This window comes from Heloderma suspectum, chromosome 17 (genome assembly GCF_057233095.1).
Source record: "Heloderma suspectum isolate Gila_16-S chromosome 17, 16-S_ref, whole genome shotgun sequence".
NCBI classification, from domain to species: Eukaryota; Metazoa; Chordata; class Lepidosauria; order Squamata; family Helodermatidae; genus Heloderma; species Heloderma suspectum.
This window is the reverse complement of record NC_139474.1, coordinates 21,381,844-21,404,057: the sequence shown is the minus strand read 5'-3', so window position 1 is coordinate 21,404,057 and position 22,214 is coordinate 21,381,844. Positions and strand designations below refer to the sequence as shown.

The 22,214-nt window shown below is 51.1% G+C and overlaps 1 protein-coding gene across 7 annotated transcripts in view; it reads right to left on the bottom strand.

The window, feature by feature from the left end:
• Nucleotides 1-20,355, bottom strand: part of OTUD7B (OTU deubiquitinase 7B) — a 47,035-nt gene extending 26,680 nt beyond the window's left edge. The window contains exons 1-2 of one of the 7 annotated variants that reach the window (XM_084824245.1): nucleotides 3,648-20,355; nucleotides 1,586-1,680 (exon numbers count right to left, since the gene is read on the bottom strand). The gene's annotated coding sequence lies outside the window, so the exon portion shown is untranslated. Of the gene's footprint in view, nucleotides 1-1,585 lie in introns of all 7 variants that reach the window. The other 6 variants (XM_084824248.1, XM_084824251.1, XR_014786308.1 and 3 more) reach the window with 6 other exon arrangements.
• Nucleotides 20,356-22,214: the final 1,859 nt, after the last annotated feature.

Here is a 22,214-nt window from a genome sequence, read left to right as displayed (position 1 = left end):
CCTGGGCAGGGATGACACAGCCAGAGTTACCTGCAGGCCAGGAAAGAAGCCAGTTAAAACAAAAATAAAGGGATAAGCAGCCACACACATGCACATGCCCAGAGAACGCAAAGCGCATTGCAACTCCTGTTTCCCCAGAAGAGGACCCTAAAGCAAAACCATAAATTATGCAGCCAAGGCGCTTGGGACATGCAGCTGGCTGCTCCCCCGTGCTCCAATGGCCCCTAGCAAAGCCCCACCCATCCTGGGAGGGAGGGCCTGCGAAGGCTGCGGCCATTCATAGCTTTCCAGCAAAGGCCCTCAGCCACAGAAACAAGGCATCTCGAGGGTCCGGCAGGCAAGTGGGTGACCCTCTTCTCCTCCAACAGAATATGGGGGAATGAATGCTTGCCTCAAGACCGAGCAGGAGTTTGTCTGGGACTCTGCCCTCACCTGCCAGGAGGAGCACCTCTCTAGGAAACAAACTCTCTGTGGCAGTCACTTCCCAGTGTTAAGAGAATTAAAGGGTAAGCTCACAGCAGCGAAGAACGTGGGAGTTATTATTTCTACATGCTTTTAATGCAGCCTTGCAAACAAGTCTGCAAACGTTAGACGGCCACCTGCCTGCGCAGAGCCTGCACAGACCTCTGTGCTACCAAAATGACTAACTCCCTTATCAATGCTGCCTCCTGGAGGTGATCAGCGCTCACCACAGGCCACCAGCTAGCCTCTTTAGTGAACTCTGCCTGCTTAGATCAGTGAGAAACCTGCAGCTAGTTCCAAAAGCCCTCAGGAAGCAATCCCTTCAGACCTCTGGCAAGAGCGAGCTGTCCCTCCCTCAGCATCCTGCTGCATGGGGAGGAAAGGGGTGGCAGGCAGGCAGGCAGGCAGGCAGGCAGGCAGGGAGGGAGGGAAGAAAAGGGGCTGGCAGACAGGCAGAGAGCTAGAGAGAAAAGGGGGTGGCAGAGGGTAAGAGAGAGAGAAAAGGGGGTGGCAGAGGGTAAGAGAGAGAGAAAAGGGGGTGGCAATCAGGCGAGGGACTGGCAGGCAGAGAGAGAAGGGGGTGGCAGGCAGAGAGAGAGAGAGAGAGAAGGGGTGGCAGGCAAGGAGAGAGAAAGACAGAAGGGGTGGCAGGCAGGGGGACAGAGGAGGAGAGAAAAGAGGGAGGCAGACAGAGAAAGAGGATAGCACCCCCATCCCACTGAAAGGATCCCACTGCTCCCTTGTAGGAGCTCCAGAGCAATTTGCTGCTCAAAGAAAGCAGTGAAGCGCATTTTCCCTCCCCTGCCAAACAAAACCATTCAGATATTGGAGGGGGCTACTAGTCCTTGATAGCAGAGGTAAAGTCAGGGTCAAGCTTTTAAGTGTGTGTTCTGGTTTTCACCACCTCACTCTAGTCTAGTTCCAGTTGGGAGAGTTTAAATTTTGTTTTGGCCTACTACTGTGGTCTGCCTTGAGCTTTCAGGATGGGGAATAAATAGGAATACAAGTGAGAATTCAAAGAATCTTGGCTTTCGGGACCATATGTTGGTTTTTATTTTTTCAAGCTTCTAACCTTTGTTTCCAAGAAGATGAGCTAGAGAAAAAAAAAACAAAAACCACGCACAGCCAAGTACGGGACGTCTTTTGTGTCCGACACTGCAGATCAGGCTGCCAAGTCCAAGCTGTGCTTTTTAACGAGGCCTCAACACAGTAGCTTTTCTGTATTGTTGACGGGATGAAAAATAAAAGGAGAAAGAGGGAGAGAAAGTCAGTTGCTTCACAAGGAGTCTGCTTTGTCAGCCTTCGTAGTGCAGGAGTGCTGTGTCCTCCCTGCCCTGTATCAACACCACCACCTCAGAGTGGCTTGCCTAGAGAAAAACACATCTTTTGAGGTTAATAAATGCTGGGGGGCGGCGGGAGATGAGCCAGCCAAAACTTCCAGGACTTCATATCCAGTAACGGCACAGGAAACACAGCAAAAACCCAAAATACCCACCTTGGCTTACTTAACTCTGTCTCTCACACCCACTTTATTTATTTTTGCATTGCATCTTTCTTTTTGCAAGAGGTAAACAGCCAATGACGCCAACAAACCGAGCATATACCCTGAAACAAGGGGGAAAGCGCATGTCTTGTAGCAAGAGAAGGAGACCGGCAGCAGCATGCAGGGTCAAAAAAGTTTTACCTGGAGGCAAGTAACAGATACTGTATGACGGCGGGGGGCGGGGGGGGGGGGCACACAAAACACCATCTTAAGCCAAGGTTCCATTTCTGCACACGGCAGAAGTAGCTGGCCTCAAGCCATGAACACAGTATGACAAAGTCTTCCGTAAAAATAGCCCTGTCACCTCTAATCAGCAACATGCCAACAAAGCTCCAATGACTCAGCAGGGCACCAGACACATGCCCTTCGCCAACAGCCCCACATGGTGGTGCAGGCAGGAGGCGAGCCTGCAAGCGGCCACAGCCCTGGAAAAAGGAAAGCCGCTTGAAACACAAATCATGCCACCGTGGTCTAGTTGCAGGTATCTTGACCGAAGTAGCGGTAAGCTACTAGTGACGTGCTTTCGAGCCCTGCTGGCAGGATGACGAGGAGGAGGAAAATATTCTTACGAGGTACTTTGTCGGTTCCCATGCCTTAGTAAGTATCTCAGCTGTCCTGGGGACTTGCTGAAAACCCTGGCTCCTCACAATGATGCACATTCTGACAGTAGCGCCATGACATGGGTGATGCCACCCACATGTGAGGATGTGAGAAACCTGAGTGCTGCAGGCACCAGGCTTGTGGAACATGGAACAGCCCTGAGATGACAGATCAGGGTAGAGTGGGGGGCTGCTACATCCACCTCCCAAGACTTCCAAATTGAGGAGACAGGCTCTAATCTTTATAAAACATCAGACCAATTACTGGCTATTCCAGCCGAAAGGAGCTGGTGGAGAAACAGAACGGGGTTGCCAACCAAATCTTCAGTGCTGGGGTGGGCAGTTGTCTTTTAGGCAAAATGCTCGGCTGAATTAAAAAGATCGAGCTCAAGACAGGTGGAGTAAATGGGAGAACATCTTGATACACAGTTCCCACCTCCCTCAAATTAAAAACTGAGACAGCATCTCTCACCCGCAGAAACGCACGGAGAACTGCCCACCTGCAGAAGGTACCTGCTCACTTGGTCCCTGCCAGAGAGTCTCTGTTCTGAGCAAGTCTCCCAGCTGGAAAGGAGGCCAGCCCAAAGGAGGAAGGGACTCATCCAGAGACACAACTAGCAGCATTTTCGGGGCAGGGGGGAGGATGCGCCGCCTGCACTGTGATCAATCAATCACAACCGAGGAAGAGAGCAGGCCACAAAAGCTGGGGTGGCCTGCATGCCTTGAGCTCATACATTCATTTCTACATGGCAGACAAGTCTAGAGACTCATCTTGAGATTGTGTCCGATCCTGGGATGGTATTAGGCAGCTGATGAGACTTCTCTCTCTTTTTCCACCTCAAGGTGCTACAGGCAGAGAACCAGACTCAGTGGTCCGGGGAAGCCCTGCTGCCTTCTCCAGTTCTAAATTCAACTGTGCCACAAACTGGGATTATTTATTTATTAGATTTATTAGCTGCCCATCTGGCTGGCTACCCGGCCATGCTAGGATTAAAAAACCGAGATCCTCTGACCGGGTCCACCTACTGCCGAAGTATTCTTACCTTGTTGGTTAAGCGTCTTTGCTTCTACTGCCTACCAGGAAGGCAAAGCATCTGGCAGGGCCCCTGTCTTGCACTCCTCTCTTGGGGATACCCAGATCCTATAGCCAAACCACTGCAGTCCTTGCTGAAGGCTTCGGAGGACACGGAACCACAGCTGTGTTGTGCTTTCTTTTAAAAAAAAATCCACGACAAGAACAGCTGAGTTCTGTAACATATAAATTATACAAGTTTGCCCCATTTCTCCAATTCGGCTAAATTTATCGTTCTTATGCTCCTCATGGAGAAGGGCAGATAGGGATATTGGGCAATGGCATCTCACCCCAAAACACTAGAAACCCTAACTCTGATCCACCCCACACTTGGCAGGCATTAACCACATCAAACCTATCTTGGCAGCCTTAAGGACTAGAAGCATAACTTTTTAAAAAGAGAGAGAGAGAGAGAGAGAGAGATCAAGAAAGAAAGAAAGAAAGAAAGCTGAAATTTTAAATATATTCAAATTTTACAGTCAATGCCAAAATGTGCACAACTGCATCACACCAAGTGTAGAACAAAGATGCGTGCTCGCGCGCGTGCACACACACGCACACACACGCACACTATCCAGTGCCATGTGCCAAGGCAAAAGCAACCCACTGTGCATTTCCTGACAAGGCTGAGTGTTTATAACTTTCCAAATCCAGGCAGATCTTGAATCATGTTTCATGCCAACCTGGCCTCAAAAATGCAAGGATGCAGTGGGCAAAACCAGCCGCGGTTTAGTAATGCAATGGCTGGCCCGTTTCCAAGAAGGCTACTTTACCCCTAAGGAGTTATTTTTTAACAACAACAAAAATCTAACTTAACCTTCCTGAACGCTTTTAAACAACTCCATGAAAATACTTTGCTCAGAGAAAAAGGACTCTGGGCCTCCGGTGCTCAAGAAGCGCCGAATGGCTCCCAAAGGCTGCATTTTATTCATTCCTTTGAACAATTCATATATGCCTCCCTTCGGCATAAATATTTCTAGGGCGACTCTACACACCCACGTCCTCTTTCCAGCAGGAGGAAGGCAGGAGGCTCCATGTTCCCACACCCAGAGCCGCCGTGTGCGTGTTCCCCAACTTGCACCCAGCACAGAGTCTAGGAGCAAGAGTGAAATTTGGTACTGGGAGAATCTCAAAATCCACCTTTGAAAAGAACAAGCTCCTAGCCCTTATGGATGTAAAAGTAAGCTGCCTTCGGGATGAGGCTTGCCTTTCCAGACCTGGTGTTCTCCAGACCTGGTGTCCCCCAGCATAGCTGGCTGGTGGGGTTATGGGAGTTGCAGTCCAACACATCTGGTGGGCACCAGGTTGGGGAAGGCTGCTGAAGTAAATTAAAAAAAAAAACAGCCAGCAGGCTTGGAAGTGTGTAAGCAAGACTAAGTGGCCACATCAGAAGCCAGAGGAAGGATGGAGAGATTGAGACTGTCTCCCATGGACGGGCAGGACGTTGGTGCTACCCAATACCTTGTGCCTCTTCACATGAATAAAACGACCAAATGGATGCAAATATGCTAATCTTGGTGCAGAACTCTGGATTACAGAGTTCCCGAATTTCAGTTTCTTTTAGCCTCAAATTCCCTGCCTGTAGACCTCAGAACAATAAACCAGTCTGTCCATCATGGGAACAGGGAATGAGTGAAAGGGTCCTGTCCCTTCTGCCCCTCCCAAGGCTGTCTAAAGCCAGAACACATGATTTAAGAAATGTATTAGCTGCCTGTCAAAACACGATTATTTTCCCAAGGAGGCAAGCTATATAGTAAAATCGATTTGGAACATTATTTTAACGTTATAAGAACAGCACAACAAAGTTGGACAGAAAAGCCATGAACACAAACCATTTCATTCTGTTTCAGCCAGAAAAGATCTAAAAATAGGGCCACTAAGAAGAAACACAAATGTGATCTCCCTTTTCAATTAAGAGCAGTTTGAAATAAAAATGTATTTAGGGGCTGCCTAAAAGACAACAGGGAGGGAACTACTTGTATCGCCTGAGGGAGGGAATTCCAGATGCGTGGGGCCAGCACCAAAAAGGCCCTGTCTCCTGTGCACGCCAGCCTAATCTCCCTTCCTGGCAGGCAAACAAGATCTGGCGGGTTCTTATGGGTGTAAAACTTTAAGTAACTTGCCACCAAACCATTAAAAGCGAGCTTTCAAGGTCAGCACTTTGAATTGGGCCCAGAAGCAGAAAGGCAGCCAGTGCAGCTGAGGCAGAACCGACGTAATATGGTCTGAATGTTTAGTCCCTGTCCGCATCTGGGCTGCTGCATTCAACAGAAGCTTCAGAGCCATCTTGAAAGGCAGCTGCACAGACACAGTACTGAAGTAGTCTAGCCTGGATGTAGCCAGGGCATGAGTAATGGAGCAAGGTTATATGGTTGCAGCAGACGCGTCAGACACCCCCTAGTCACCACCGCCACCTGTGCTTCCAGAGACAGGGTTGACTCCAGGACCCCCAAATGTGGCCTTTCAGGGAGAGAGCGCAACCCTACCCAGAAGCAGTCAAACCCCTGCGCATGGAGAACTCTGAAGAACGGCCTGATGCAGTGGATGCTCTCGGTGAGAGTGGGGGTTACTTTGAGCAGCGGGGCAGGGAGGGGCGGGGGAGTTCCAGGGCCTTGCACCACAACTGAGATGCTGGGGCAGAGAAGTCAGGCTGCAAGGGGAGGGGCATCGGAGCAGGGCAGAGAGAGAGAGACGAATCCCCCTCTCACCTTAAGCTTTCCCCACCACCACCACCAAAGAAGTGGAAGCGGGAACTCAGGCAGGCCGCCATGGAGGACGTGTGCGCGGCAATTAAGGGGCCATTGGGTGGCAGTTTCCAACGCTCCCAGAGATCACCAACCACATGGGTGAAATGCTTTCCTAGGGTTTAAAGCAGGAATTGAATCACAATCAAGTCCTATTCAACGGGCAGCGTCTTTCTTCTTCAGCTGCCACTGCCCGCCTGCCACCTCTGCCTAGTTCTGCTCTGCCCACGAAGCACTCCAGCTCCAAACTCTGAAATGCAGTGCAGTGCCCTGGCGTTCTCCTGGCGCTGTGTGCATGTTGGCAAAGAGGCTTCAGTTCATCTACGCTGCCTCTCCCTGCTTGCCTCATGCCGGGACAGGGGAACGGGTCCCGATGATGGTCCCACTGGACGTGGCGAGGCAGGCGCCTAAGGCACCTGTGCACCTGGCCTTTGCACACAGTGCTGCCTCCTCACTCTGCCCGCCCACCTGCCTCTCTCAGCACAGCAGCTCCACTCTGAACTCGTTACACTTTTTGCTGCTGCAGCGTGATGCCCCTGCGCTAATATGGGGGCTGCTCCTCCTCTGGGGTTGCTGCCTGCCTCTCTTGGCCTACCTGGTGCCAGGATGATGCAGCTGGGCTTGGCAACTGTCACACTGGATGAGGCAGACCATGGGCCTAAGGCATACCTGCTGCTGGTACTCAACCCACACAGTTGCCTGCAACCAGCACCAGGGAAGCAGGCACCTTCTGAGGCCGGTGTTTCAGCGACCTGCTTTGTCCCCAGCCTGCTCAGCCGACTGCATGTTGCTCTCTGTGCAGCACCACAAGACTTTAATCGAAAAACACTTTGCTCCTCTGACACAGTGCCCTGTGAATAGTATGAATACCATGCCATGAATAATATGAATACCATGCCAAGGGACGGCTTGCCAGCTACTGGTAAAGGGGCATGCACATAACTTAAGAACGTAAGAATAGCCCTGATGGATCAGGCCCAGGGCCCATCTAGTCCAGCATTCTGTTCACACAGTGGTCAACCAGCTGTCGACCAGGAACCCTCAAGCAGGACATGAGTGCAAGAGCACCCTACTGCCCAAGTTCCCCAGCAACTGGTGTACACAAGCAGACTGCCTCTGATACCAGAAGTAGCATAGAGCCATCAGGACTAGAAGCCATTGACAGCCTTCTCCTCCATGGGTTTGTCTCATCCCCTTTTAAAGCCATCCAAATGGCCACCAAATGGTGGCCATCACTACATCTTGCAGCAGTGAGTTCCACAGTTTAACAATGTGCTGTGTGGAGAAGCCCTTCTTTTTATCTGTCTATGCCTGGCAAGACCGGGCAAGTGCAGCAACAGACGTCTGCTTGGAAAATGCAGGATGTTCCGAGTTCTTCTGCCTCCACCCACATCCACCCCATCCTCTCAGCATTCCACTTTCTGTGACTTTGGTGCCAGTGGAGCAGAAAACAACCCCCCAAAAACTATTTTTCCTTCATCCTAACGCCACCTATCCTTCTGCATTTGTTCAGGTTTCTTGCCTAGGGATACCTCAATGAGGTATGCATACCAAGTGCCCACAAAACTGGGCTGGGGAGCAAATCCTTTTTTCGTTCCCTCCCAATCAACTTTAAGAGTATGTAGCCTAGCACACCCCTGCCCCCCAACCTATGCCTCTGAAATCCTGCAGGTTTCTTACCTCTATAATGTAATTTCCCTAGAAATTGGCCAAAAAATAATTAAAAAAATGGGGGTAAGCGAACCCTTTTTTTTAAATCCCCAAAACTATGAAGGCTGTTCTTGTACCCCTCTGCACAAAATGGTCTGAAAATGGGCAAGCGTCATTCCACGAGAAGGAGCAACAATGCCTGCACATTCCACCCAATTCTGCCAAGAAATAAAGCAGTTGTGGATTTTCCAGTGACAGTCAATGCAGAGGCATGAATCACCAAAGCAGGGGTCAAGCTGAACTTTGTGTTCGGTGCACAACCCTAACAAAGAACCTGAATGAAAACACAACGAGAAAGGAGATTTCCAAATGAAACAGATCCTTAAAAGGCTAATTTTTTTTTTTTTTTAATCCCCCTCATGAACATTGCCGAGACTGGGAATACAAATCACAATTATACACTGGGATTTTCCCTTCTCCTCCAGTCTCTCCCTCTCCCTCTGTGTGTGTTTAAGAAGTCTCTTTAAAAATGAAACCAGAAATCTTCAAAAGCAGCCTTCCCCAACCTATGCTGGCCTGAGGATTATGGGAACTGTAGTCCCACACTTCTGGAGGGCACCTGGTTCGGGAAGGCAGTTCAATATGCTTAAAATTATTAAAAATCTTCCCCAGAAATCCACATTCTGACTCATACACACCCACACACCTCTGAATACATGAAGCACCGTTCCACAAGGGGAAAACCTCAAGCTATCTCCTTCAAGCCGTTCTTTTAAAGTCAACCAGATGGCAACATTCCAACTAGTCCTTCACCCTTTCATATTAATCCACTCCAGACTATGCCCCAGACCTCCGATTGCAACACATCCAATACGAAACCAAGACCCATTTAATGCGATCGAGTGAAAACAGGTAACCTCTGGCACAGGCGGGGAGAGGAGAAAGAGAGAGAATTCACCAAGCAAACCTTCTGGGGGTTGACTCAGTGCCGACGGAAGGAGCAAGCTTGAACTTCAGGGGAGAGTCCAACAATACCACTTTATTTCTGGCAAGCAAAAAAAAAAACAGGAGATAGAACAGGCAGCCCTCGGTGATACTTTCCTGCAAAAGTCAGTGACTACTTGCGAGACAACCACAGCATGACCCTGAACTGGCAGGAACTCTCCAAAGTTGAACGCCTCTTCAGCTATGATGCAAGCCCCGAACTATGCGTGCAGAAAAACATGAAAAGGATCTATTGGAGATGGAAGATGCCACACCTTTGATAGATCCTTGAGTATTGTCATGGGGGGTGGGGGGAGAAAGAGAGAGAACAGGCTCACTTGGGGAGGCAGCTAACCATTTAATTCCTCTACTCCCAAACCATTTCGCTATTTGGTTTTTAACAGGTTAAAATTTTATTTATGGTTTATACACTGCAAGTGGGGGGTGGGAAGGGTCCTGGAGGTATCATAATAACTAGCATTTATATATTTTCCAGTGTTATTCAATTGCAGCAGAAACAAAAAGAATCTGGTAGCACCTTAAAAACTAACAAATGTATTCTGACCTAAGCTTTTGTGGACTATAGTCCACTTCACCAGAAGCCTGGAGTGGTATGGAGAATTTCAGCTGTATACATACAGTACGTATGGTGTCGTGAGGAGAGAGAAAGAGTTGTAAACAGCAAAGTTAAAAGGAAATTAAGGGTGCAATCCTATGCATGTTTAGTCATGCATAGCCTGGCTGGGGAATGCTGGGAGTTGTAGGACTTTTTTCTGACTAAACTTAAACCCTAAGTTCAGAAAGCACCATTCACATTATTTACAGTGATCATGCACAGCACTATTAACATTTATATAGTTCTTTAAATGGTTCAAAGAGGTTTCTATATATTACCTCAGTAACCCTTAGGTAGGCCAGCATTACCCATTCCCATAACATGGGTGGGGAGACTATGACCATGAGATGATGAAATTGATGCCAGAAATTAGATTCAATCCAAGTATTTCCTGAATAATAGCTCCTGCTCTTAGCCACCCAAAAATGACAGACATAAATCCCAAACCCTCATCGTTATGCTGTGTGTCCCCCCGCCCACTTTTAATTTAGAGCTGAACATCAAACAAGTCAAACATCACACAGTAAAGCCTGCTGTGGCTGTACCACTTCAGAATGTGGACAGGGGAAATGGCATGATTGAATGTTCCTTCCTGGTGCGTTCTCCGAAAAAGCCCCTTCACAAAAAGTACCTTAACACATCAGTCAAGCAAACACACTCCTCATCAAGTTGCTTCTGCATGTTCACGCGCAAGAACGCATGAAAGCTCAAATTAACATGCTGCAGACACCCTCATTATAAACAGCTTCATTTAGTCAGATCTTTCAGGTGCTTTGTCATATGGAGAGAAGGAGAGCAGGAGCGCAAAAGAACGTGCATGCCAGAATACCTAGCTCACGGGGACATCATGTTTTGTCAGGCACTTCATAAGGGCTAATTACAGTCAAGCCTCATAGACAGCAAGACACAAACAAAGGTGTCCTGCGTCCATTTTTTAAAACAGGAAAACTGAGGCAGCACTGCTGCAAGCACGAGGCAGGACTGAACATGGACAATATATATAATCAAGGCTGAAAAAGCATTTCTAGGATTACAAGTTCATGGTTTTTTTCTTACCCCTCTTCAGGGCCCATGTCAATGAGGGGCCAGAAGCTCCTGTTTCTCTGCAGTACAGAGATTCGGGGCAACTAATGCTTATGATATACATATGTCACATTTCTATCCTAGGAACTCAGGAACATAAGAAGAGCCATGCTGGATTAGACCAAAGGCCTCTGTAGTCCACCATCCTGTATCCCACAGTGGCTAACCAGATGCCCCCAATGGGAAGCCCATAAGCAATAATACCCTCATGCTCCTGTTCCCCAGCAACTGGTATTCTGGGTCACAGCGCCCCTGATACTGGAGGAAATTTATAGTAGCCACTGACAGCCTTATCAAAGTTGATGGCCATCGCTATATCTTATGGCAGAGAGTTCCACAGTTTAACTGTGTGCTATATGAAGAAGTCCTTCCTTTTGCCTGTCCCAAAGCCAGTGTGGTGTCACTGCAGGAGTGTTGGACAGGGAGAATAAGTGGGGTTTTAGTCTCCACTCTGCCATGAAGCTCACTGGATGTCTTTGGACCAGCCACTGACTCTCCCCCTAACCTACCTCACAGGGTTGTTGTGAGGATAAAATGGAGAGGAGGAACATCATGTACACCGCCTTGGGCTCCCTGGAGGAAAGGCAGGAAAAAATTCAACAAATGAACAAGCAAAACTCCCTCCACTCGGCTTCACTGGATGACTCCATCAGGTTCTAGTTTTACAAGACAACCATCTCCTTTTCCATGTCAGAATTTTGTACATCTTATATACACATGGGGCTCGGGATGATGGGAGTTGTAATGAAACCTGTCATACTGCACATGGTAGGAACAAACAAAGGAGGTTGTTGTTCTTTTTGATAAGAAATATGTGCCATTTCTGATCTACTGAACTTGGTTTTATTCATACACAAAAGATATCAACTTTTTTTTATCAGACTACAATTTCTTTAAATCAAGCAACAGCTTGAGTTCACGCCCATCTTAAGTGTGTTTTGCTGGGTGCAAGGTTGCCTGTGTATGGAATTCCAGCTGTATATCCTTAACTTAAAAAGCAGTAAGCTCATACTTATTATTCCATATAAATCTGTATGCTGCTCCATGATTCATGGGTCATATTTTATAACCTCATACAGGGTGGAGAAGGCTGAAACCTTCTTCATTCTCCCCCACCCCGATCCACCACCACCAGTTGCAACTTACTCTCCTCCATGTCATACTTAAGTGACACGCAGACATGAGTCGGGTTTTTCCAAAACAGTCCAAACCATACAACGCTTTAAAAAAAAGAAAAAGGTGGTACCACTTCACTGCAAAAGAGAAGCAAAATTCAAGCAGTTTTGGGTGAGTTGCAGTAGTTCGGTAAAGATTTCTGACTCCCACTTGTTTAACCATAATAATGACGAAATGATTCCCCTGACCATAAATAATACTGCTAAAATGAAGAAAGCTGGGGGTGGGGGGTGTTTGTTTACCCAGAAGTGTATTTGGGTGAGGAAGAACAGTGGACTCCGATCAGTTTTAGTACTCAAAACAAATTCCTGGCTTTTGGAACACTGGAAGCTGCCTTCTACTGGGGCAGACTCTTCGTCCATCTAGCCCAGGACTGGTGATGCTGATCGGCAGCAGTGGCTCTCCGGCGTTTCAGGCAGGAATTTTTCCTCCCCTACCTGGGGATGCTGTTGGGGATTGAACCTGGGACCATCTGCAGGCAAAGCACATGGTCTGCTACTGAGCTATGGCCTCTCCTAGGTCTGTCTTTCCCACCAAGCTCTGACTGGTGGATCTTGGGGGCCTAGTGAGGAAGCAAAATAGATCCTGCAAGCCTGAAGTCTGCCCAGCACTGCGCAGGAGCCGCTTCAGTCAAAGCACTTGTTGGCTTAGTGATGGTCCTGTTTCAGAACGGAACGCAGACTGCATCTTGCCAAGCTTAAGAGGGACTCCTCAGTATCCCAAGGAGGAGACATAAGAATTAAGCTGTGGGATCAGACCAGGGTCTGTTGAGTCCAGCAGCCCACAAACCAACCTGCCCTGTTTGTCCACAGCAACTGGTATTCACAGGCATTCTGCTTCCTAACATGGAGGTTCTATTTATCTACCATGGCTAATAACTGCTGATAGACCACTCCTCCTTCCTGAATTTGTCTGACCCTTAAAAAAAACACCCTAATGGTAACTGGTCCATCTCATGGCTGTTAATTCCAGGGAGTTAAATAAGCCTTGTTAATACATTAGCAATACTCCCATGATATACTCTCCTCCCACCCTGACAATCCCACTGTCACCCCAATCTTAATTTAAACTTTTATATTGTATTTTATCATGTTGTATTTTATGGTTTTAATTGTTGTGAACTGCCCCGAGAGCTTCAGCTATTGGGAGGTGTAGAAATGTAATAAACAAATATTTACATACAGCTGATCAATACTGGTGCAGCTCCCAAACAATAGAACACCAGTTACAACACACACACACTGCAGCACTGTCACAGACTGTAAAAATGTGTATTTGTTTGGATGTTTATAAGCAACATTCTTGGCCGGCAAACAGCGCCCAAAGCACTGTACAAAACAAGACAAAAACCAACCCAAACCTTCAATAAAACTGTAGTGAAATCCCAAGCAATCTTCCTAACTAAAAGCAACCGAGCAAATTAAAGTGTGTTGACACAGCCGAGAAGAAACGCCTTCGGAAAAAGCTGAATTTTAACTTGGCAACAGATGACTGTTAGCAAACGGGTCATCTGAACCGACCAAGGAGATCCTTCCATAATATTTCCTCACCTCAGTAAAGGAAGGGATGCAGAGCACAGCCCACCCATTGCCTTCGAGGGTGCTACCAGGTGGTGCAGCTATTCCATCTTTTCTTCCTTAACAGATATTCTGCAGTGAGGGAAAAGATGGATGAAGCAGTAGGAAAACACAGGAGGGTTACAACTGGAAGATGACATCATCTGGACCCCCTGTAAAATTCCAAGAAGCACAATAAAAGCCTCATCTGGAAGCAACCCCAAGGATCAGACACAGTACACTGGGGAACGCACGCAGGAGGGCGCCCTGACACTCATGTGCCCTGCTGGTGGGCTTCCCACTGCGGCATCTGATCAACCACTGCGGCAAGCAGGATGCAGCACGAGATGGGCCTTTGGCCTGATCCAGCATGGCTCTTCCAATGACCCCAGGGGACGGAGAGGTCCACATGGAAGCAGATCCTTCATCTGGTACACAGGGCCCTGACCGCCTAAAGATCAACGCTGCACTTCGCAGGGGGAGACAAGTAGCTGAGCTACAGAGGAAGCAAGACGCTCTGTGCTGCGCACCCCTAGCCAGAGACCTAGCTGTAGCTCTCAAACTGCCCTCAAAAGCGGTCCCAGAGAAAATGCAGCCCCACAGTAGCCGAAAGGGCGGCCTGGCAGCCCCTTAAAACCCGAGGAGCCAGCTGCGATCACAGCAAACATCCGGGTTGCAAAGGCCAGCATCACCAGAGGGAGAGGGCGGAGCATCTGGTCATGACCAACTTAAGTCCCATAGATTTCAGTGGGTTTACTCCAAGTATGACTAAATCTGGATCCAGTCCAACAGACTGTTTTTCAGCCATAATGGCATCAGGTGACCAAGCAAGGGAGAATTTGTAAGACGGCATGTCCACGTTCGTGTTTGTTTTTTTTCCCCAGGCCACTGATGTGCCAATGTAAGTAATATGTGGTACACGTACGGATATAAGCTCAGGCCAAGCAAGCAAAATTTGTTGCGTAGTTACGTTTAACTGTCAAGGGTTTCTCTCTTATACGCACGCACGTAATTTCTGAGGCCTACTGGGTAGATTCTGCTTACCCTTGCAGGAATTAGCCTTGCAATTAGCCCAGCCATGTATTACCATTTTCAAGAAAAAATATATACACAAGATCTCACAGCTTTGCCAGAGGACTTAGAACTCTTTTTTTCTTTGGAACCCTTAAGGTGGGGGAGACAGGAAGGAGCTACAGAGCCGGCTGCGATTCTTAGGATTCCAAAGCAGCCCCGTCAAATTCTTATTCTCGACTGCACAATCAAAGCCATACGGCTCTCTAACAGTTCCCCACCCCACCCCACCCCACCAGTCTATTCTGATTTTTGGACTGTGGTGTGAAGCTGATACTACTTTTCTCCCTCCATCTACGACAGACCTCAACTGGGTGAGTATGTCTCTCCTTCAGCAAACAACAACACCAAGGAAGCCATGTTGACCACAAGAATAATTCCAAAATCCATATTAGTGTAATCAAAATCACGTAATTGAGTAGCATAATCGAGATCTCAAAAGCTTGCTGACCTTTTGGTTGGCTTAGCATTTCCTGCATTGAGCAGGGGGTTGGACTCGATGGCCTTGTAGGCCCCTTCCAACCCTACTATTCTATGATTCTAAGTATTACACTATATGGATTTTGAAACTGTTCTTTAGCAGTTTCTCTCTGGTATTGCACCCACCACACAGACCACTCAGAAGAAATGCACAAAGGTTGTGGCAGCATATCAGCGTGCAATCACCCGCCTGTTCTCCCAGCGAACCGCTTCAGGGAGTCTTTTATTATAAGCCCTAACTAGAAGCTGGATCAATATATTGACGGAAAAAGGAGATTAGACGCTGCGCACACACAACATAGGACAGCAAAAAAGACTGGCAGGATCAGGCCTAGACAAGAGACTTGATAGGACAAAAACAGATATTCAGAACAAGCTGGTCAGATTTCATTTATATACATTCTGATTTACATTTAGGATTGGGTCTACAAACAGAGAAGCCGGGCAAAGGCAGGGGCAAATGCAGAAGCCTGCAAAGAGACTGGATGCTAAAAAGGCAGGCAAGGAGATTTAGAGGCCAGGAAGAAAGACCCTCCTACAACACAGGGCAGCTGCTGTGACACAGACCGCCTGACCCATAGAGATGCGGGGGAAAAGGAAGAGAGCTGGAGTAGCTTGGAGCCCTACGCTGCTGGATCCTGAAGGGAAGCAGCCATATGTGAAATGGAAGCCCAACGCAGCCCTAGTTGACACCACTCAACCCAGGCTCTCCATGAGAGCCTATGTCAGTCCCCCATGCCGGCTGAGGGAGACTGGGAGCTGTAGTCCAGGGTGGGGAAGGCTGACCTGTTTTTAACTATGTGCTCTGCATACAATTGGTGGCCAGTTTACAAGGGACTCCATCACTACAACTTCCCCATGTCTATGGGCTGACCAGCCAGCCAGCAGCTTTGCAAGGAAACGGCCCTGAATTCAGTCCCTGGTATCTCTAGGAAAGACGCCCGTCCAAATGCCTGGGAAGCTACGGCCAGGTCAACGGAGATAACCATGAGCTCGATGGAACCATGGCCCGCCTCGGTGTTTATTTATGAAATGTCTAGTCTGCTTTTCATGACAAAATAATCCCAAAGCAGGGTAATGTAAGCCACCTTGGGTTCCTTGCAAGAGGAAAAAAGGCAGGCTATAAATGCAATAAAATAAATAAATACATACAAGCAACAAAGTACAGAAAAATAATACAACACTGACCAAACGTCACGATCAAATAGGGAAGAGCATTACCAGATAGGTTACAGTAACAAATAGGTTACAAGCACTTATAGGTTATAAGCAGTATAGGTTATAGGTTCTAAGCAGTTAACAGACAGGTTACACAATGAAACTAAAGAAAAGAGAGGAAAATGCATGCAAAAGCTTCCAGCATGCCCACAGAGAAAGGGCCGTAGCTCAACAGCAGAGCATAGGTGCTGCATGCAAATGGTCCCGGGTTCAATCCCTGCCAGTCCGGGCAGAGCAACCTTCCTCCAGAATGGCACCCTCCAGATGTGTTGGACTGCAAATCCCATCATCCCCAGCCCGGAGGGAGCCATGCCGTGGGAAGGCTGGCGCAGACAGCCTGGAGCTCGGTGGACCAGTGGTCTGACACTGCAGAAGGCCGCTTCCTACGTCCCCGCCTCCTTCCTGTAAGGACTGCTAGGGCACTGGAGCCACGGATGCCATTCAGGCTGGAGCTGGAGCCCAGGAGCGAGCCCTGCTTGAAGGGCTAGCTCTATGGAACAGGCCACTACAGCCAAAGCCGTTCCTGAGACTGGGCTTTGTTCGGATGGGCGTGGAGGAACAGGGCTTGGCTGAAGCAGGCGCTTACCTGCCCAAGGCTCGGAAGTCTTTTCAGCCAAGCCCTAGGATTGCATCACTTATCGTTAGTCACCTCTGTCGGAATCAAAGTCCATGGACAGATTGCTGCAGGGGCCAGGGGCACCTCGCGTTACTCCTTGCCAATGGGAGCCACGCCGAGACATCCAGAAGGGCAGGATGGCCCCGTCATCGGAAAGAGCAAAGCCAACTGCCAAGGGCCATGGATTCAGGCCTCCGTTACAGGGTGACAAGTAATGATCAATTTTCACTTTGCCAGTGGAGTGGGGGAGAAGGGATGGATAACAGGGATGTTGTTGCCTCCAGTTCCACAGCCCTGCAGGAGCCCCTGTTGTGCACCTCAGCAGAACTTATGCCGAAGAAGCATTTGCACAAGCCTCATCAACTGTGGACATACTGTTTTTTCATCAAATGCCCAAGGGAGAAGTCTGCCCCAATACAGCAAATGGCCAAGGTCACAGAGAGAAGCACTGCAAGCATCTTGCCAAAAGATTCCAGGATTCGTCTTTGTCAGGTGCCACCGGTCTCTAAGAAGCCAAGTCAAGCTTACAGAGGATGAGGCCCAACCTCCACCTGTCTCCTCGCTAGACCCTGCAACTTGGGGAACAGCCAGCATGGCTGCACCTGCAAGTGGGTGTGGAAAAGCGCCACGAGGGTGCAACTGCCACCAAAACCACACCGCTGTCTGGCCAGCAATGGTACCATGGGTCAGGCATGACGTCCGACCCACATGAGGGCATGTCAGGAAGGTCAGGAGCAGCTGAGTGGCCTGAAAGCATTATGCATGACTGGGCCCAGGAAGCGGCATTTTCTATTTAATCTTTCCCTATATGCTCCCTGAAGATAACAGAGGCATTCGGACATCATTGCGCTGAACCACGTGATGAGAACAAGCTGCAGCAGGCCTCAGACCTTGAGGAGGACTTCAGAAGCTTTTGCTTCCGCTTTATAACAACAGCAGTTTTCTGTCTCATTCAGACCTGACGAACTGTGGTTAATCTTAACCATGGTTAATGGAAAGAAGCCAGCTTCCAACTGTAGTTTGCGAGGCTGGCTTGTTCCCACCATGTATGTATTTATTACAGTTTTATGCCGCCCACTGGCTCTCTGGCTGGTTCGCAAAACAAACACTAATCACAGAAAAGGTTAATTACAGCTTAGGGTTCAGACGACATAGAAAAGTGTGGTTAATATAAAACACTTCTGCTCTCCTCCTTGTGGTTGTGCCAGAGGAGGAGAAAGGACGGGAGAGCATGTGATCCCAAGGCTTACTACAGTTCATTCTTGCCACGCTAAACTATAGTTTAGCATGACATCAGAATGAGGCCAACTGATAAAAGTCGGGTCAGAACCAACATGTAGCAAATACTAACAACCCAACCCCAACCAAGCACATGAACACTTCACCCAGCCTTCCCCAACCTGGTCCCTCTGAATGTGTTGGACTACAACTCCCATAATCCTTGAGCCCCACCCAAATGTGCCTCCAGGCAGGGGCCGAGTTCTGTAACTGCCAATGGCTAGAAACAGCACAGAAACAACCCTGAAAACAAGAGCAAACAAAGATCACACACACACACACAGCCAATACCACTTCCAGGCACAGATGAGAGCCAGTGTGGTGTAGTGGTTAGAGCACTGCACTGGGACTTGGGAGACCTGGGTTCTAGTCCCTACTCCGCCATGAAGCTCACTGGGTGACCCTGGGCCAGTCACAGACTCTCAGCCTAACCTACCCCGCAGGGTTGTTGTGAGGATAAAACAGAGAAGAGGATTATGTACACCACCTTGGGGCTCCTTGGAGGAACAGCTAGATATAAATGCAACCAATAAATAAATGACTGTGCACCACAGAAAACAATTCCACCACCACTAAATACATGGATCAAGAGCTGCATCCAGAGAATGATTGAGACGGATTTCTGTTTGGATGAGGAGCTGGGAGGCTTTGATGCTTGCCAGCCACAAGATCCCTCTAGAAGACCCAACAACTCATGAGAAGGGGAACCAGCCCTGAAGAGACCAGCCTCTTTGAGAGTCAGTCTCAGAATGTTGATGAACAGGAAGGCTGCTATGAGGAAAACCAAAAGCTGGCTTGGCTGGGAGGAGTGGGAGAAGGAGTGGGGGAGAAATCTCACCCAACCTCTAGGGCAGCTTTTCCTAACAGATGGCCAGCATGGCTGGGAATGCTGGGAACTGTAGCCCAACACATCTGGAGGGCACCAGCTTGGGGAAGGCTGTCCTAGGGCCACAAGAGCGATGCACGGGTGATATGAACGGAAGCCAAGTGTGAGGGAGGCCCAAGAAGAGTCAAGTGAAATGCAAGGCAGAACGACCGAAGGAGGGGGGCCTGATTCTGCACACGGATTTCCAGTCAACCAGCCAAATCATTGGCTACACGTTTCTTCTTATGTTTGCAGCACCTTCTGCAGAGAACCGCACACCGTCTTACGCTGCATGCCTTCCGCAACACCCTTGCCAACAGCACACGCATCCCCATGGGGGGGGGGCGTCGGGAAGGTGGGATCTGCCCCGTTCCCGCACAGCCACGTGGGGATACGGATCCTGCTCTCCGCTACACGAAGCCCGGTGTGCCAGCCGCTGCCTGTGGGAGAAGCACGCCAACCCAGAGAGTTGCTCCGGAGACACGGAGGCACCCTCCCTCGGCCCGGCCCGCTCCCGTATCAGTTACAGGGCGGGCGGGCGGGCGGGCGGCCCAGCCCCGCGGCATCAGCAGCTCCCGGCGCCCCCGCTTGCCCGCGGCGTCAGGTCAGCGGGCCCGGCCCAGGACCGCGAAAGCGCCGGCGCCGACGGGACGCCCGGGACGGCCGGGACGGCCGCGATCCCGCGAGGCAAAAGGCGCCGCGGCGCGCCGCCAGAAACGGCCCGCGCGGCCACCGGGGAGGCGGCTCCGGCCCGGCCTCCGTCAGCGGCCCGCCGGGGCGCCAGCGCCGGGCTGCGCGGGGGGCGAGGCCGGCGCGCCGTTCGCCCGGCTCCGGACGCCGGGGGCCCGCCGCGGGAGGGCGGGCCGGGGGTCCCCGGGGCCCAGGCGCGGGACCTGGCGGGCGGCGGATCTGCGGCGCGGCTCGGCCGCAGGTGCGCCGGGCCTCGACCCGCCCGCCCCGGCCGGAGCTGCGGCCCCCCGGCCGCAGGTGGGCGGCCCCGCCCGGGCGACGGGCCGCCGCACCCGAGCGGGCCGCGGGCAGTTCCGGGCGCGCCCTCGGCCGCTTACCTCAGGCGCCGCCGTCCCGGGCGCCGGCAAGCGAGGCGCCCCGCAGGCAGGCAGGCAGGCAGGGAGGGGCCTCCGGCCGGCCGCCCGCCCCTCGCGCGGGCCTCCTCGGCCGACGCGCCCGTTGCGAGGGGGCCGGCGCCGAGGAAGGAATGCCCGGGGCCGCGCGCGCGCGCCCGCCCGCCGCTGCGCGCGAGCCTCCGCCGCCCCGCCTCCGCGCGCGCGCGCGCGCGCGTGCTCGCGCTCGCTCCCGCGCTCGCCCCGGAACGCGGCGCGCCGGCTCCGGTTTCCGCCCGGAGGCGCTGCGAGGGGGCACGCGGCCGGCGAGCCAATCGCCGGGCTCGGGCGGGGCGGGGGCCCCGCCCGGCCGGCCTTCGCCACGCCCCCCGGCGGCCGCTTCCGGGAGCCCGGCGGGGGGGGGCTCGGAGGCGCGTCGGCTTCCGGGAGCCCGGCGGGGGGGGGGGCTCGGAGGCGCGTCGGCTTCCGGGAGCCCGGCGGGGGGGGGCTCGGAGGCGCGTCGGCTTCCGGCACCCAGCCCCGTGAGGGAAGGGCGCGCGTGCGGCCCCCGCGATGCCCGGCGGGCCGGAGGAGCAGCGCCGCCGCCGGGCCCCTCCCGCCGGCCCTGCGTGCGGCGGCCCGGCAGCCTGGCGCCCCGGGAGGGGGCGCCGGAGCTCGGGAGCCCCCGCTGTGCCCGCCGAAGGCCCCGGGCCGACCCCAGCAGCGCCTCCGGCAGGGCTGGGGAAGAGCCTGGAGCCCCGGAGAGCCGCTGCCGCCGGCCGGTGCCGACGATACTGGGCTAGATGGACCGAGGGCCTGGCTCCGCGTCTGGTGCCCCTGGCTTGCTGGACGGCAGCTCCCAGTGGCCCCAGCCGGCATGGCCAACGCTTGGAGGGTCCATCTGAAGGGCCAGGGCCCGCTAGGCCAGCATCCTGTTCACACAGTGGCCGACCAGCTCCTCACAGGAAACCCACAAGCAGGACATGGGCGCAACAGCACTCTCCTGCCCATGTTCCCCAGCAGTGGGTGTACGTAGGCTCACTGCCTCTGACGCTGGAGGTAGCTTAGGGCCATCAGGACTAGTGGCCATGGATAGCCTTCTCCTCCAGGAATTTGGCCAGCCCCCTTTTAAAGCCATCCAGGTTGGTTCCCACCTCGGTTTTATAGCATAGAGAGAGTGAAATGGTATGATCTTCAGTGAGCGGTTTTGCGTGTGTGTGCATAGGAGGTCCAATCAGTCCATCCTAAAGGAAATCAACCCTGACCGCTCATTGGAAGGACAGATCCTGAAGCTGAAGCTCCAATATTTTGGCCACCTAATGCGAAGAGAAAACTCCCTGGAAAAGACCCTGATGCTGGGAAAGACTGAAGGCAAAAGGAGAAGGGGACGGCAGAGGATGAGATGGTGAGATAGCATCACCGATGCAATGAATATGGACTTGAGCATATTCATTGAAGAAGAGCGCAGGACAGGAAAGCCTGGCGTGCTACGGTCCATGGGCTCACGAAGAGTCAGACACGACTGAACAACAAGCATAGGGGTGGGGGCGGGACAGGAACCTGCCTGTGATGAACTGGACTCTGTCCACAGAAGCTTATTGCAGCATTTAGTTACAGGGCAATCCTATGCCTGTTAACTCTGAAGTATGTCCCAATATGTTCAATGGGACTTGCTCCCAGGTATGTGTGCTGAAGGCTGCAATTGTATACCCAGACAGGTGGGAGTAATCTCCATTGAACTCAATGGGAGCTACTTTTGAGTAGACATGTATAGGATTGCACTGTTAGACTTTGAGGTGCCACAAGACAGTTGGTTTTGTTGCAGCAACACAACTGCCTCTGGAAGTTTTTGGTACAAAAAAACACTATGGTTTTCTTGTCTCTCCCGCTCTCTTTTTGTGCAATCCTCCTATGATCACAACCCAAGTGTACAGCCTGTAAAGGGCAAACTACACATAGTCATGCAACCCACTGACCCCAGTAATGCAAGTTAGACCTTTGTTTGGATTTTAGAGGTGCCCTGTTAATGCCAAGGGGCAGACTGCAAGTTGGCTATATCAAGTAGAAAGATAAACATGCGTGAATGAGCGCACGTGCTAGTTTTAAATATATTTAACTGTGGTTTAAATAACATACAAAC